Source organism: Erinaceus europaeus, chromosome 13 (genome assembly GCF_950295315.1).
Source record: "Erinaceus europaeus chromosome 13, mEriEur2.1, whole genome shotgun sequence".
In the NCBI taxonomy this organism is placed as follows: Eukaryota; Metazoa; Chordata; class Mammalia; order Eulipotyphla; family Erinaceidae; genus Erinaceus; species Erinaceus europaeus.
This window is the reverse complement of record NC_080174.1, coordinates 40259459-40276796: the sequence shown is the minus strand read 5'-3', so window position 1 is coordinate 40276796 and position 17338 is coordinate 40259459.

The following is a 17338-nucleotide window of genomic DNA, read 5'->3' as shown; positions in this document are numbered from 1 at the left end:
ATATTCAACAGTAAATACAATAGTTTGTTTTACAATACAACCCCCACTATGTCATTTATCATCCTTCATGGACCTGGATCAGGATGTTCTAAACCAGTAATGTAGAGAAAAGAGCAGGAACAGCAATTCTGTTCTCAGATGTCTGAGGTTCCAAGGTCCCAGGTTCAATCCCTGCCACCACCATAAGCCAGAGCAGTACTCTGGTGGCTATCTATCATCTATCTATGTATCTATCTATGTATCTATCTATGTATCTATCTATGTATCTATCTATCTACCTAATCTATCTATCATCTATTTATCTACTATATACCTATCACCTCTATCTCTCTCATTAATATAAAGTTAAATACTTTTTCAAAACAGTTACAAGTTGAGAAAGAACCCCCTCCCACTATGTTTTCATTCTGCACTGGATTCTGCAAATTATTTAGTCAGTCTTAGCTCCATCACTTCTAGTCCTGTTATTATTACTGTTTTTTTAGTCCTGTTATTTTAAAGAGCTTTATAACATTCTGATACTACATACATAACTGACCCATTTGCTGTGGTTTTCTTCTGTGGTCTGCTCCTCCCACTAGACTGTGGGTTTCCTGGAAGATGTGGTCTTGTCTGTTTGGTTCATGGTCCTATCCCCAGGGTACAGAGGTACTTGGTGCATCATAGGTTTCAGTAAATGGTCAGGCGGTAGTGAATGAATGAATATTATCCAGGGAAGACTGAGACCTTCCCACTCCATGGCCATCTGGGTTCTAGGCCCTTCCCTTATCCATTTGTCTCAGATGATTCATGTTAGAAATGCGTGGTTCTGGTATTTCCTTTTCAGACCTCAGTGCTTCAGTCTGTCTGTCTCCTACCTCCAGCACTGTCAGTGTGAATGGTGTTGCCCTGCAGGCTACTGTAAGGACGTCCCCAGGTGCTGACCTACCAGCTTCCCTGTTTCCTGAACTTCCTCAGTTCATTTCCATCAATTGTCTGGCTTCAACTTCTTGAGTTAATCTTTCCACCTTGGAAACGTTCCCTTGCTGGTTTCTCCATCTGCTTTCAGCTTTGAATAGTTTTTTGGCTTTAAATTCTCTCCAGGGGTTTCTCCAGCCCCTTCCTCCTCCAACCACCAGGCTGACCTCGAGCAAGCCAGTCCTATTCCTCCAGGGAGGCCCTTGTGAAATAGGGGGCAGTGGGGGTGGGGGGTGGGGGGTACTGCCTTTGCCTCTCTTCCAGGGAAGGGCAGCAAGGGCTTCCTGAGTCCTTTAGAAGAACAATTCTGAGAAAAAAAAGAAAAGAAAAGAAAAAGAAAGAGAGAAAAGAAAGAAGGAGGAGGAGAACAATTCTGCATGAAATGAAAGTTACTGCTATTGTGTTTGAACTGTAATGCTCTTTGACCCCATTCTTTCTCTTTCCTCTAACTGCACAAGAAACAGCCATCTTTCACAGCAATTGTAACCACCACTTGGAAGTGACTTCCCTCACTTCCATCCACATCCAAAGGACAGGCCTTCGTCCTGTGGTCACTCCTGCAAGGGAGGCTGGGACAGGTCCTTAGCAAAACAGCCTTTTCCCCTTGACAAAAGGAAGGCAGCATGGAGGGTGACCAGTTGACTTTCACCACCTACTCTCCCTCCACCAGTCTTGGATTTTGGACAGTCTGGTTGGTAATTTTTGTGTCACAGAACCAAAAAAAGAAGGTGTTAAGAGGACGTGGAGTGGAAAAGTGAGAAGAAAAGAAACAGAAGGAAGAGGGTTTTCACAGTATCACACACACAAGACACAGCTGGAATTACTTTTAAATTACTTTGGGTTAATGGTCTGTATCTTATTAAGTGCTCTACTCTTGTGGTGCTGAGAGTGACGGTCCCTCCTGGGGTCCCCACTCTTGTGGGCTACACACATACAGCACATGGAGAACTCAGCAGGCTCTCAGCTGAGACTGGGGTTATAAGATACAGTCTCTGCTCTCCAGGAACTCACAGTCCAGTGGGAAAGAGACCCCAAGTGAAGCAGCAAATCCAAGCTTCTGAAAAGGCATGGGAAGGGAATTAACTCTGCCTGCTGGATGCGTGGAGAATAGAAGGGGACAGACAAGAAAATGCCTAAAAAAAGAATTAAAAAAAAAGAACATCATATTCTCTGTTTCCTAACACACCATGATGGAGTGATTAAAAAAAGGTAGGGGCCAGTAAGAAAGTTCATGTGGAAAGTGTTTCAGCTTTGTCAAGGGCACAGCCCAGGTTTGATCCTGACCCTCTGTACTAAGGGATTCTTCGGTGCTATGCTATCTTTCTCTCTTTCTCACTATCTCTGTTTCTTGCCTTCCTATCTGAAATAAGTCAGCCTAGATAGAATGGTGAAGCCCCAGTGGCAAACAAAAAATAATTTAAAAAAATCTTTAAAAGGGGGGTTCAATCCCCCAGCCCCCCACCTGCAGGGGGAAAGCTTTGCAAGTGGTAAAACATTGCTGTAGGTGCCTTTCTGTCTTTCTCCCTCTATTCTTCCTCCTTCCCTCTTGACTTGTGTCTCTATCAAATAAATAAGTAGATAATAAATTAATAAAAATAAAATTAAACTTGGGTCCTGGCCCTGCTACCCTAGGCTCCAGGGCAAGTCCTTGCCTCTCCCTAAGTCAAAATTTCTTTCTTTCTTTCTTTCTTTCTTTCTTTCTTTCTTTCTTTCTTTCTTTCTTTCTTTCTTCCTTTCTTTCTTTCTTTCTCTCTCTCTTTCTTTCTTTCTTTCTTCCTTCCTTCCTTCCTTCCTTCCTTCCTTTCTCTTTTTTTCTTTCTTTCTTTCTTTGCTTCCAGAGTTATCGCTGGGGCTTAGTGATGGCACTACAAATCCACTGTTCCTGACAGCCTTTATTTATTTTTTTAAAATTGCATAGGATGGGAAGACATTGAGAGAGGAGGGAAAGATAAAGAGGGAGAAAGACAGACACCTGCAGACATGCTTCACTGCTTGTGATACATCCACTTTGTAGGTAGGAAGCCAGGGGTTCAAACCTGGGTCCTCTTGCAGGTCCTTGCACTGGGAGGTCATGTGAACCCAAGATGACTCAGCATTTGTATTATCTAGATCTTATGGTTCAAACTTTCAGGTGAGATGCTGGTGTACAGATAGCACCCCTGGGGTTGAATGTCAAGAGGCCTAGGAGCCAGAAAGGTGATTCAGTGCTAGAATCCATTCATGCTTTTCATGGAGAAAGCCTTGGGTCCAATCTCTGGCAGTGCATGTGATGAAATTGTTCTCTTAAAAAAAAAAAAATCATGTACCAGGTCCAGCTTTAACTTCATCCAAGGTTTAGGGCAAATTCCTCCCCATCTTGGGGCTTCAGTGCCCACATGCATGAATGGGACATTTGGATTAGAGCAGTGGTTCCAATGTTAGCTGTGCATCTGGACTACAGAACAAGCTAATTGAAAATACTTGCCGCTGCACCCTTGCAGGTGATCCACCTACAGGGGACCTTCCACTCTCAAAGGGCTCTCTCTGGTGGGAAGGCATGTCTGGCCCATGCAGGGCAGGCCAGGAGTACTACAGTGCTGAAGTCCCTGGCAGCGGTCCTCAACCAGAGGATGGGAGCTAGTGGGTAATGAAGTAGCTGTCTCGCTTTAGTGGGGACAAACCCGAGGCCCACTCACAGCACCTGTCAGAGGCCTCCAGGAGTCCTGAGCCTCGTCATCTCTGCTGTAACTGTTCACTAGTGTAATCAGAATCAGTCCGCCTTCCTTTCTTCACCTCCCGCTTCCCTGCCAGTGCTTCCCATCCTTGTCCAAAGATTGTTTCTGAGAGAACTCATCCCAGGAAGCAGCTGAGATTCCCAATAACAAAAACCACCTCTTACACATGCACGGGGATTTCTGAAGTGGATGCCAGTCCCTACAATACCCCCAGGAGGCAGGCAGTAGGCATCATCCACTCTGTTTTGCAGTTGGTCAAATGGAGAGATGAACAATCATTTGGTCAAGAAGAAGAACTAACACTGGAACGTCCCTGTCCTCATTTCTCAGCTTTGGGCCATGTTGGGCTCTGGGAGAGTCCTGGGCTAGCTAAGAAGGTAGTCTCCACCTCTCTACCCAATCTCAAGGCTGACTTAGGATCCTCCATGGGCCTGGGACAGTGAAGGGCAAGTGGGCTGACAAGAGGTATGGCTGCTTATTAAATCCATCTATCACTCAGCAGGCCTGACCTCATTCTGTCCCGGGAAAACCAGCTTTGCCTGGGGGAGACTGGGAGGGGAGGCCACAGTGGGATGCTGACCCAGCAGGAAAGGGCAGATGGGGGGGGGGTGTAAAGCCAGTGAGGAGGCAAGAAGCAGTTTCTCCTGGACCCTATGCTTGAATCTGCTGACCTGTGTCCCCACATTAATAGGGCAGCACAGTAGGGATAGAAGGAGACTATCCATTATGATGAGATGGCCATGGACAGGTGCCCTCACTACCCTCCCTCACCCCCAAGGCAGGAGTGTGCAGAGAGACCCTGTTCAGGGGTCTCCAGTTCCTTCATTACCACCCGAGTCCCCCAAATTCTGGCTCACCAGGTCCACATTCCCAGGCCCCAGGGGTCAGGGCAATGTAGTGACTGTAGTTGAAAGTTGGCCATGCCCATGGGTGCCCACTGTCTCCAGGCACCAACTGTGAGCTGTAATCTTGTATTGGGAAGCTCAGCACAGGTTGAATTCCAGCCTCAGACCATCAGGCTTGAGTTCTGGAGGACTGGGATCTGGGCCCCGCCCCAAGGCATTTGTGCGCTCCCCCTAGCTTGCCTCGCCTAGTTTACCTCAACATCTGTTGGTATGCATGAGACCCCTTCTGTTTCATTTGGTTTAAATCCCCCCTGCTTAACACTATTCTATTTATATAACCACTGTTAACAAGTTCCACCTCCCTCCAGGGCATTTGTGGTTCAGTGATAGGATTCTCGCCTGCTCCACCCCCTCCTTGTCACACCCTGATCCCTTCTTTGTCACACCCTGATTTTCACCAGTCACTTTTCTCTCCACCCTCTCTATGTCACATCCTGTTTCCACCCTACTTGGGAAGTATATATAAAGACAGCATTGTGAGTTTTAGAGTACTGTACCTTGAGTTTAGCTTAGCTCGTCTTAGATTGTGCTGCGTCCTGCATGAATAAAGAGATACTGCCTACAGCTCAACCATGAGTCCCTGGTCATCTGTTACCCGCCCGTGAAGCCAGCCAGGAGAAAACAACATAGCCCGGCGAAAACAACATAATCCATCGAAAACAACAAACATCCACATCCAAAGAATGGGGTAAAAGTAGTAGGGGAGATATGTGGTGAGGATTTGATGATAGATCACGTCTAACTGGTTCAGTTCTGAACGTGGCATGCTGATCACTTTCTAGGCAGCAGCAACAAAGATGACATTAGCATCTACTGTGTGGGTGGCATGTTCTTTTTTTGTTTTTGTTTTTTTTTTCCTCCAGGGTTATTGCTGGGACTCTGTGCATGCACTATGAATCCACTACTCCTGGAGGTTATTTTTTCCCTTTTGTTGCCCTTGTTGTATTTCTTATTGTTGATGTTATTGATGTCCTTATTGATGTCATTATTGTTGGATAGGACAGAGAGAAATCTCGAGAGGAGGAGAAGACAGAGAGGGGGAAAGAAAGACAGACTACCTGCAGACCTGCTTCACCACCCATGAAGCAACCCCCTGCAGGTGGGGAGCCGGGGGCTCTAACTGGATCCATCCGCAGGTCCTTGCACTTTGCATCATGTGCGCTTAACCCACTGCACTACCACCCAGCACCCTGTGTGGCATATTCCATGGGTATGTAAGCCACCTAAGGGGTGGGAGTGCTATTAGACTCCCTTTTACAGGCAAGGAACCCAAGGCTCAGAGGGGTGGAGTTCACACAGTGGCTGAGTAGCAGAGGTGAAATTAGAATTCAAACAACAAGACAACAAATAACCCCATCCAAAAATGGGGGGAGGACTTGGACAGAATATTCACCACAGAAGAGATCCAAAAGGCTGAGAAACACATGAAAAAATGCTCCAAGTCTCTGATTGTCAGAGAAATGCAAATCAAGACAACAATGAGATATCACTTCACTCCTGTGAGAATGTCACACATCAGAAAAGGTAACAGCAGCAAATGCTGGAGAGGGTGTGGGGTCAAAGGAACCCTCCTGCACTGCTGGTGGGAATGTCAATTGGTCCAACCTCTGTGGAGAACAGTCTGGAGAACTCTCAGAAGGCTAGAAATGGACCTACCCTATGACCCTGCAATTCCCCTCCTGGGGATATATCCTAAGGAACCCAACACATCCATCCAAAAAGATCTGTGTACACATATGTTCTTGGCAGCACAATTTGTAATAGCCAAAACCTGGAAGCAACCCAGGTTTCCAACAACAGATGAGTGGCTGAGCAAGTTGTGGTATATATACACAATGGAATACTACTCAGCTGTAAAAAATGGTGACTTCACCGTTTTCAGCCGATCTTGGATGGACCTTGAAAAAATCATGTTGAGTGAAATAAGTCAGAAACAGAAGGATGAATACGGGATGATCTCACTCTCAGGCCAAAGTTGAAAAACAAGATTAGAAAAGAAAACACAAGTCGAACCTGAAATGGAATTGGAGTATTACACCAAAGTAGAAGACTCTGGGGTGGGTGGGTGGGTGGGGAGAATACAGGTCCATGAAAAATGATGAATGAAATAGTGGGGTTTGTATTGTTAAATGGGAATCTGGGGAATGTTATGCATGTAAAAAAAAAAAAGAAGTAGAAACGCAAAGCAGAAATTGACTGAGTTTGGAGTATGGCACCAAAGTAAGAAAGCAGAAGTACACTAGAGTTTGCAGTGAGTACCTCCCTAATACTTCCTCTCCACTTTTCCAAGCTTTGGGTCCATGATTGCTCAACAATTTGTTTGGCTTTGTATGTTAACTCTCTTTTCAGTCACCAGGTTCCAGGTGTCATCAGGATGCCGGCCAGACTTCCCTGGATTGAAGACACCACCAATGTGTCCTGGAGCTCAGCTTCCCCAGAGACCCACCCTACTAGGGAAAGAGAGAGGCAGACTGGGAGTATGGACCGACCAGTCAACGCCCATGTTCAGCGGGGAAGCAATTACAGAAGCCAGACCTTCTACCTTCTGCAACCCACAATGACCCTGGGTCCATGCTCCCAGAGGGATAGAGAATGGGAAATCTATCAGGGGAGGGGGTGGGATATGGAGATTGGGCGGTGGGAATTGTGTGGGGTTTTACCCCTCCTACCCTATGGTTTTGTTAATTAATCCTTTCTTAAATAAAAAGGAAAAAAAAAAAAAAGAAAAAATCATGTTGAGTGAAATAAGTCAGAAACAGAAGGATGAATACGGGATGATCTCACTCTCAGGCCAAAGTTGAAAAACAAGATTAGAAAAGAAAACACAAGTCACACCTGAAATGGAATTGGAGTATTACACCAAAGTAAAAGACACTGGGGTGGGTGGGTGGGTGGGGAGAATACAGGTCCATGAAAAATGATGAATGAAATAGTGGGGGTTGTATTGTTAAATGGGAAAAAAAAAAAAAAAAGAATTCAGAGCTCTCTGGTTTGGCGGTTTGAGTAGCAAAACCCTAGGTCATCCCCACCCACTTCTTGCCCCTCCCAAAAGCCTGATCACTTAGGTCACTGAAGAAAGTCTGCTAAGTAATCTTTCCTGGAAGTTCAGAGAGGACTTGGCATCAGCCTGGGGCTGCAGAACAAGATGGTGCCAGATCTGGGAATAGAATCCAGAGCCTCTGGCAGGGGAGACTGCATAGTGGTTATGCAGAAGACTCATGCCAGAGGTCCTAACAACTCAGGTTCATTTTCAGCCACTTCCATAAATCAGAGCTTGCTCTGGTTAAATAAACAAGTAAAACCCAGGTCTCCCCCACTGCACTGGAGAAACTTTTGGTACTGTGGTCTCTTTCACTCTCAGTCTCTCTCTTTCTCCTTGCTTCTTTGTTTCTGTTTGTATCTGGGAAAAATGTCACCTCTGAGAGGTGAAATTCCAGTGATGACAGAAGATACAAGCACGGCCTCTGGCCTCCAGGTATGCTCTGACCTCTGCATGCAAGCTTTCTCTCCAGGCCCAACCCTCTTGTCACCTCTCTGGTAGAAAGTTTCTTGAGCCCCACAGGAGCTCCAGGCTCCTTTTCCCAGGTCATGGAGGTGTGGGATCAAGGCCCCATTGTTTTCTCTTCCATGGAGAGGTAATTTGCCTGGAACATGCTGAGCCCTTAAAAAATTTGGCTTCTTTGCCACAGTCTGGGTTGCCATGGTGACTTCACTTTGACTCTGCCTCCTAGGGGACTTGGTAATAATTAATACAGCATTGAGTGCTGGCTGCCCTCAGTGAGTGTGGGGGAGTGTCATGGAGGTCCCCCAGGATCAGCTTCCTTAGGCAGGTGGTGCCCCCTCCTTTTACCAGAATCATGGGGATCCCCAAGGAGACTGAGGAATGGAAAAGATACCCCACCTGCCTGTCCTGTTGGCAGTTCCAGCGGCCATGGTGGAACTGGACTAGACAGGAGCATTCCCTTGTGCAGAGCCCTTACTCAAAGGAGTAAGCGGTTTCCCAAGGGCACACAAGATCCATGAGCCTCAGCTTTGGGTCCTAAGTCTGCTTTCCTGGATGTCAGGAACAGGCTCTGGTGATTACCAAGGCTGTGGATGTCCAGTTCAAATATGTAACAATTGCCTAAGTGCTTGGAATACTAGCTTTTCTGAGTCATTTGTGAGGTTAAGATCCCTCTCTTCAAAGCTGGATGGTAACACACCTGATAGAGTACACATATTATAGTGTGCAAGGACATGGGTTCAAGCCTCTAGTCCCCACCTGCAGGAGGGGAAGCTTCACTAGTGGCAAAGCAATGCCGTAGGTCTCTCTGTGTGTGTGTGTGTGTGTCTCTCTCTCTCCCTCTCTCTCCTCTATCTCCCTTCCCTTCTCAATTTCTCTCTATTTCTATCCTAACTAAATAAAACAGTTAAATTTTTAAAAGATAATAAAAATAAAAATACCCACCCTCTCCTTGTGAGGACTGGCAAAATAGCTCACTAGTATAGTATGTTGCTTTGCCAGGTTCCAGCCTACCACACTGAAAGAAGCTATGATCTCTCACTTTCCCTCTCTCTCTCCGCCTCTGTTTATATCTAAAAAATGGGACAGAGGATGACATAAGGGCCATATGTTCAGTTACTGCTAGTGGATTTTATGACAGTGCAGAACAGGGGGACCAGCTTGGGAGAGAGATTGGAAGAGGGGGTTGCCGAGACTACCTTGTGGAGGGAAGCCTGAGTGGAGGCTGTGAGGGAGCTCCAGAGAGGGGTGGATTTTCCATTGCTGAGAGCAACAGGAAGATGGGCAAGTAGAGTGAGCATTCTGCCCCCATGCTCCTCTCCTGCAGTCTTCCCATTGTTTCTCATCTGCTGCTCTTATAGGCAAAGTAGGGGGAAACCACATACCACAAAGAACAAGACATCTTTTGCTGAATCCAGACTTCAATCAGTATTGGAGATGGGGAAACTGAAACTTACGGAGGACTTAGATGCTGAAATCTGCACCCTGAAAGTGGTCAGCAGGGATTTGAATCCACTCAGATCCAACAAATACAGCACGCATATATGTATCTTCTCTCTCTCTTAGTACTGGAAACTTTGCCACTCTAGGATGCCCCCCCCCCTTTTTCTAGATAGAAAGAAAAAGACAAACTGAGATACACAGAAAAGGGATGACACCAGAGCACTGAAACTTCCTTGTGCTATAGAAGGCCAAGCTTGAAGCTGAATTACATGCAGCGCAGGCACACTGTCCATGTGTGCTATTTGCCAGACCTAGCATTCATATTTTCAACAATCAACCTCAGATGAGAGTTTTTCCCTACTCCTTTGACTTTCTTCCTTTCTTTCTTTCTTTCTTTCTCTTCCTTTCTTTCTCTTTCTTTCTTTCTTTCTTTCACCAGAGTGTTGCTCAGCTCTAGCTTATGACAGTGCTGGGGACTGAATCTGGGTCCTTTGGTGCCTTAGACATGAAAATATTTTTGCATAACCATTATGCTCTCTTTTCCCCAGCTCTCCTTTCCTTTTCCTAAATTCCACTGGAGGCTAGGATGAGGACTTGGGAAAGTGTTAGTATCAAATATAGAGCTGGAAGTCAGGATAGGCCTGAAGCTCACTAAGGCTGAGGAAGGGTGGAAAACTGGGAGGAAGGACAGATTTCCCTGTCTCCTCAGAGAAAAAAAGTGGGTTCTTGGGAGCTTGTGTTACTGAATCAAAGGTTTGAACTGCTCACTATGCAGGTCACTTAACCAAGAGACATGTGAGAAAAACAAACTTATTCAGGTGTTAACAGTCTAAGAAGATGACAGATAATGTCTTATTTATTTATTTATTTATTTATTTATTTATTTATTTATTTATTTTTTACTTTCAGATTGGGGCTGATGGTTTATAAAGGACAACGAGGGGGAAGGGGTGCTGTCATACAGCTCTGGAGCTAATGTAGAGTCCTGCCACGTGGATCACTGAGGCCTGGTGGTCTGTCCCTTAAAAAACTTTCAAATAGGAAGTCGGGCTGTAGTGAAGCGGGCTAAGCGCAGGTGGCGCAAAGCACAAGGACCAGCATAAGGATCCCGGTTCGAACCCCGGCTCCCCACCTGCAGGAGCGTCGCTTCACAGGCGGTGAAGCAGGTCTACAGGTGTCTATCTTTCTCTCCTCCTCTCTGTCTTCCCCTCCCTCTCTCCATTTCTCTCTGTCCTATCCAACAACGACAACAACAATAATAACTACAAAAAAAAAAAAACACCAAAAAACAAGGGCAACAAAAGGGAATAGATAAAATAAATATAAAAAAAACCTTTCAAACAGTATTGATAAGCAGCACTTTTCCCCAGATGTTTATGTGGCTGGCTTCTAGTTTAACATTCCTTGGTATCAGGAGACAAGGGTCCTGGGCAGAGGGGAGTGAGAAAATGTAAGAAGTAGCTCTATGGACAGCAAGATGGAGTCTGTCATGCTTGCTCACAAACACTTCAGCCATGAGAGCTGGATTTTCATTTTTAAAACAAAGATGTGGGGATAAAGGGGTGAGGGCATAATGGTTCTGGATCTTCTATCATGTCCAAAAATTGAGCTCACTGTCTTGTTCACTTCAAACAAAAAACACACTTTAGTGTACTGCCACCAGGTGGCAGTGTGGTTTGGCTTTTCACGTAGAAGAATCTTCATTAAAATAAATCGCACTCATGTTTCAGAATAAAAATCTAAATATAGCATTTCTACATTATTTCTTATTTTTAAAAAAGAACATCGGGATGGTGAAATAGCTCACTTGGGTTGTGTGTTGCTTTGTCATGTAAACAACCCAGGTTTCAGCCCAGTCCCCGTGGCATGGAAGGAACTTTCAGTGCTATGGTCTCTTTCACTCTCTGCCTTTGTGTCTTCTCTGTTTCTAAAGTAAAATAGAAAATAAACACAGAATAGCATTTGAGGGAGAAACGCCCAAGATACAAGTTACTTTCCTCTTCCCTTACCCTTGTCATTTAGTTGCTACTCTTTTTTTTTTTTTTTCCTTTCTTCATTTACCAGGGAGTTAATAGTTTGCACAATTATTTACACATGGCACAATTTCCTGGCTCCATGTAATGGGTGTCTACAAAATATTCTCACCCCCATCCTAGGGCCCCAAGGCCCCCCTCTTCCATTTCTTCCCCAGAGTCTCTTCCACTGGTGTGGTAAACCACCCCCAATCCAAGTTTCACCCTGTATTCTCCCTTTCTGACCCTTTCTCCCAAATTTCACCTACATGTGAGGTCATCCAGTATTCATCTTTCTCTTCCTGATTCATCCCACCTTATACTTTTCCTTCAGCTTCCATCCAAAGTGAGACAAGCATTGGGAATGTAGAGTTTCTGGTCTAACATCTAGGTCTTTGATCCCAATAACTCTGATATTTGTCTTTCTGGTGAAGTCTACTTTTTAGAGAAGTGCTTCATTTAACCTGAACTTTTCCTCTCCAAGAGTTTTTAATTCACAGTGTGGTGGTTGTGTCTTCTGGTGTTAATATTCTTTCCTCCACCTGATTAAATCTATTTCTGTGACCTCTTAACTCAACTTAAACTGCATTCAAAGTGTCCTTTAAGCCCTGCAGTTGTTTAGATTTTTTTCTGGACTTTGTATTTGTTTGGTAAAATGATCAGAATTCTTGAATCTTTAGCTTCTTGAATTGCTTTCATAATAAGTTTTATGAACTCTACCTTTGTCATTTTTCTTTTTTACTTATTTGTTTGTCTATTTATTTCTTAGATAGAGGCAGAAAAATTGAGAGGGGAAGAGAGATAGAGAGGTAAAGATGGGAGCTAGGCAGTGGCATACCAGGTTAAGCACACATAGTGAAAAGCACAAGGACACGCACAAGGATCCTGGTTCAAGATCCCAGCTCCCCTTATGCAGGGGGTTGCTTCACAAGTGAAGCAGGTATGCCGGTGTCTATCTTTCTTTCCCTATCTCCCCATTTCTCTCAATTTTCTGTCCTATCCAATAAAATGGAAAAAATGGCTGCCAGGAGCAGTGGGTTCGTAGTGCTGACTCTGAGCCCCAGTGATAGCCCTGGAGGGAGGGAGAGAGAAAGAGAGGGAGAGAGGAAAAGGGAGAGAGAGAGAGAGAGAGAGAGAGAGAGAGCTGCAGTCCCGCTCCATCAAGTTTTCCTCCCTTGCAGGTGGGGACCAGGGTCTTGAACTTGGGTCCAGCACTTAACTACATGTGCCACAGCCTGGCTTCTCTCTGTCATTTTTTCTCTAGATCTGTGTCTGTTTGAGGTTTCTGTCATTGCTGTCTGTGCATTTCAGTTTCTGCATTTAGTGTGGCTTTTGTTTCTGTGCCAGCAGGAGGCACTGTGGCCAAGGTATTCAATTTCCCTGTTATATATCCTGGTGGAGGAGGGGAGATTTCATCCTGAACCACCAGGGCAGGTCAGTGTCTGGGATGTCAATATAGGGTCTTCCTGCTGCTGTTCCAGACTCTCTGGGGCAACAGCATTAGAAACCCAAGAAGTCACATATGTAAATTGTTTTTAGTTGAGTTTTTCTTTTTAACAGTTTTTTTGTTGCTTTATCTTGGACCTGGATATGGTGTGCTTCAGCTGCCAATCTCCCAATTTGGTGCCAGCTGTCCCTGAGCAGCGATTTTTAGACCTAGGTATCACTCCCTCACCCACATTCTTTTTACTGTTTGTTTATTTATTATTGGATATATAGAGAGAGAACTTGTGAGGGGAGGAGATAGAGATACACCTGCAGCCCTGCTTTACCATTCACAAAACTTTCCCACTACTGGTGGGTACCAGGGGCTTGAACCTGGGTCTTTACTGTACTGTAGTGTGAGAGCTTAACCAGGTGTGCCACTGCCTGGCCCCCTTACTACCTTTCTGTTCAAAGACACAAGAGTCTGTACTCACCTGTGGTTTAGGTGATTTTCTTTTTCTATTTTTTTTTTTTTTTTTGCTTCCGGGGTTATCACTGGGGCTTGGTATCTGTACTAAAAATCCACTGCTCCTGGAGGCTATTTTTTCCCTTTTGTTGCACTTGTTGTTTATCATTGTTGCTGTTATTATTATTGTTGTTATTGCTGTTGTTGGATAGGACAGAGAGAAATGGAGACAGGAGGGGAAGACAGAGAGGGGGAGAGAAAGATAGACACCTGCAGACCTGCTTCACAGTTTGTGAAGTGACCTCCCTGCAGGTGGGGAGCTGGGGGCTCAAACTGGAATCCTTAGGCCAGTCCTTGGGCTTGAAGCCATGTGCGCTTAACCTACTAAGCTACAGCCAGCCCCCCCTTTTTTAAACAGTTGTCTCAGCTGTCAGTTTTCCAATTTAATGCCAGCCCTCTCTAAATATAGCCTTTTAGTCCAGGAATCTCTCCCTCACCCCTTTTCTGTCCACGAACCACATATGTCTGTACTCACCTGTGGCTGTGAGTTTCCAAAGAAATCCTGCTCATATTTTAATGAGTTTTCAGGTGGTTTTCATTACTTTTCCTAATTGACTGGGAAAAGCAAAGCAAGTCTGTGGCTACTCCATAGCCATGCCTTTAGAAATTCCTGACACCAATATCTAGGTCTTTGATAGTTGGCCTTGGTTCACCAACACTGGTTATAATGCTCTGTTCATTTTGTCCTCCCTTTTCTTTGTTCTTTTAAAAAAATATTTATTTATTCCATTGTTGGCCCTTGTTTTATTGTTGTAGTTATTGTTGTTATTGATGTCATCACTGTTGGATAGAACAGAAAGAAATGGAAAGAGGAGGGGGAAGACAGAGAGGGGGAGAGAAAGACAGAGACCTGCAGACCTGCTTCACTGCTTGTGAAGTGGCCCTCCTGCAGGTGGGGAGCCGGGGGCTCTAACTGGGATCCTTATACCAGTTGCCCACTGCCAGCTGCTGGCTTCCAGTTCAACTTGTTTTTTTCTTGAAAGTTTCTCCTGTGCCCCTTACCACATGCTCCTGCATTCACCTGTGACTCCATTTATTTTTTTCAAATGTCCCAGGGGGTAATTAGATTCTGAATTCTGGGTTTTTTTTGTTTGTTTGTTTGTTTTTTGTTTCCAAGTGTGCTCTTTCGGTCACTGCTACTCTAATTTTTATCCATTTACTTACCTTGAATCTTGGGTTCTGTATCTTTCTAACTTGGTCCAACAACTGGAGCCCAACCGAAATGCTTTCATGAAAAATTAATATGCCGGAAAGAGTAGGTTTCATGAAGTCAGCTCCCATTCCTAATCTCAATGAGCTCAACTCTAGAAGTGAGGGGTGGGCTCAAATCTGGGTGGTACATGTGGCAAAATAGTGCACTAAAGTGAGCTATTCATTGGCTGGTCCATCAGACTAAAGTCAAATAACTTTGAGAACTTGACTTGAGTGGGGTAGGGTGGGGGTCAGCTTCACCCTGTCCTTCATTCCACATGGTACCAGTAATTTCATGTGCATGAAAGGCATTAGCCCTACTTCTCAGCCACCTCCCCAACCTCACCTTTTACATTTCAGCCTACATTTCTCCTTCTTAATACATAGTAGTAATAGTCACACTTAATAAAAAAGAAATCTTTGGGGAAGAACCTCTATTGTCCACTGCAGCTGACCGTTGGAAGTTGGCAGAGAAACAGAAACCTCTCGCTGAGGTTGCCTGTGTCCTCTAGTGGCAACTGGGCAGGATGGCCTGTCTCTCTTCTTACCTCCCTCAAAGGGGCCTCCGGACCCAGCCTCAACTAGGAATTTGTTACAGGTGCAATTTTCTTGGTCCTACCCAACCTCTTAAGTCAAGACTTGGGGAGGCACAAGGGGATAGAGGAGTACTGATAATTTGTGTTTTAACAAGCTACTCAGGCCATTTTTATGAGTCCTAGAGTTTGAGAATCACTTCTCTAGACAAGTACAGGCTTGGTACCTGGGACTGTGTCACACAGAATAGACCTCTGAGGATAAGTCACTGTTCTTATAAAAATAAAAATAAAAAACCCAAGCTGAGCAATGAAGTAAAGGAATGACAAAGTCCTCAATGCACTGAAGGTGCATAGTACCAGGCCAAGACACCTCATAAAGATTCCTATCCACAGTCCCACTTCCCTCTCAACTCTTTCCGGGTGTGGAAGATAAAGAACTAGGAAGAAAGGAGGGCTGGGCCTTCCCCACTAGGGAAAGAGAGAAGCTGGGAGTATGGATCGACCTGTCAATGACCATGTTCAGCGGGGAAGTGATTACAGAAGCCAGACGTCAACCTTCTACATTCCACTATGACCTTGGGTCCATGTCCCAGAGGCTTAAAGAATAGGAAAGCTATCAGGGGAGGGGATGGGATGCAGAGTTTTGGTGGTGGGAATTGTGCAAAGTTGTACCCCTCTTAGCCTATGGTTTCGTCAATGTTTCCTTTTTATAAATAAAAAAAAATTTTTTTTAAAGGAGGGATGGGGAGATAGCATGAAGGTTATGCAAATAAACCTTCATGCCTGAGGCTCTCAAGTTCCAGGTTCAAGCCCTAGCACCAACATATGCCAGATCTGAGCAGTGCTCTGGTCTCTCTCTCATTAAAATTAATAAAACATTAAAAAAAAAAAAGTAGGGGAAAGAGGCAAAACAAACTTCTAGAGTAAACCAACCCAAGATTCTTGGATGATTGTGCATCTTAGACTGATGAGAGGTTATGAGGGGAGGATAATTCTCTAGGGGACCTACAAACCCTGCCAAGCAAACCCTTAGATCTGAACACCAGGTACAGAAGTGATAAATAAACTCTATAGGCAAGGAAGGAAAAAAAGTGTAGCCCTGTGGTTAGATAGAATGAGATTCCCCAAACTCTTGTTAATCAAATAATTTCCTGGAGGAGATGTTTCCTATTTCCATTACTGATAAAATGAGGCAGTTCAGGTGTAAGGCTCCAACTGGGTGAAGAATGTATACACTTCCCCAGCAGGTTCCCTGCAGCCAAGTTGCCCTGATTGAGAAGGAAGTGACTATCTTCATGGCATTCAGCTGTTTAAAGAAATCCTTGCACCTGGCTAAATCAAGTAGGAATTTGTAGAGAAAATGACAAGAAAATCAAGGTTTCAATAGAAACCAGAGACAAGCAGTAGGGAAATGTCACAATAAAGATGCCGCTTTAAGTTTCCCTTCTAGAAGCAGTTCTGCTTATACTGCCATTTGAATAGTATTATCACAGAGGTGCTCTGATTTGGTTATTTCAACTTACATACCCAATCTTTTAGTTAACTTTATTCACTTAGTATTTGTTGAACACTTAATAATACACGATAGTTACTGGTCTAGGTTCTGGGGTTACAGCAGTAAATAAATAAACATTTTGGCTTCCTAAGAGCTTACATTTTTTAATGGTGGTGGGGGAAGGTAATAAGTCAAATGTACAAACTTTCCATCTTGCCTCTCATTAATCAAGCCCTTATTTCTGAAATTTCCAAGCCTCTATTGTTTCCCCTATGAGTAACAGTGTTTAGTCTTCAATTTAGGAAAGCCAGCTCAGGATGGGGCTCTAAACAATAAATATGCAACCAAAACATCTGAATTTGTTGAAATTCAGATGTTATGGTGGGAGAAGAGAATGTCCTGCAGAAGACCCCTTCTATCCCTTCTGCTGCTGGCTGGCAGATGCTAACCACACTTCTAAGAAGAACGACTTAGAAGTCAGTCGTTGTGGGGGCCAGATAGCGGCACACTGTCACACACATTTACCGTGTTCAAGGGCCTGGGTTCAAGCCCCTGGTCCCCAGCTACAGGGGAGAAACTTCATGAGCAATAAAACAGTGCTGCAGTTATCTGTCTCTGTCTCCCCCTTGCTT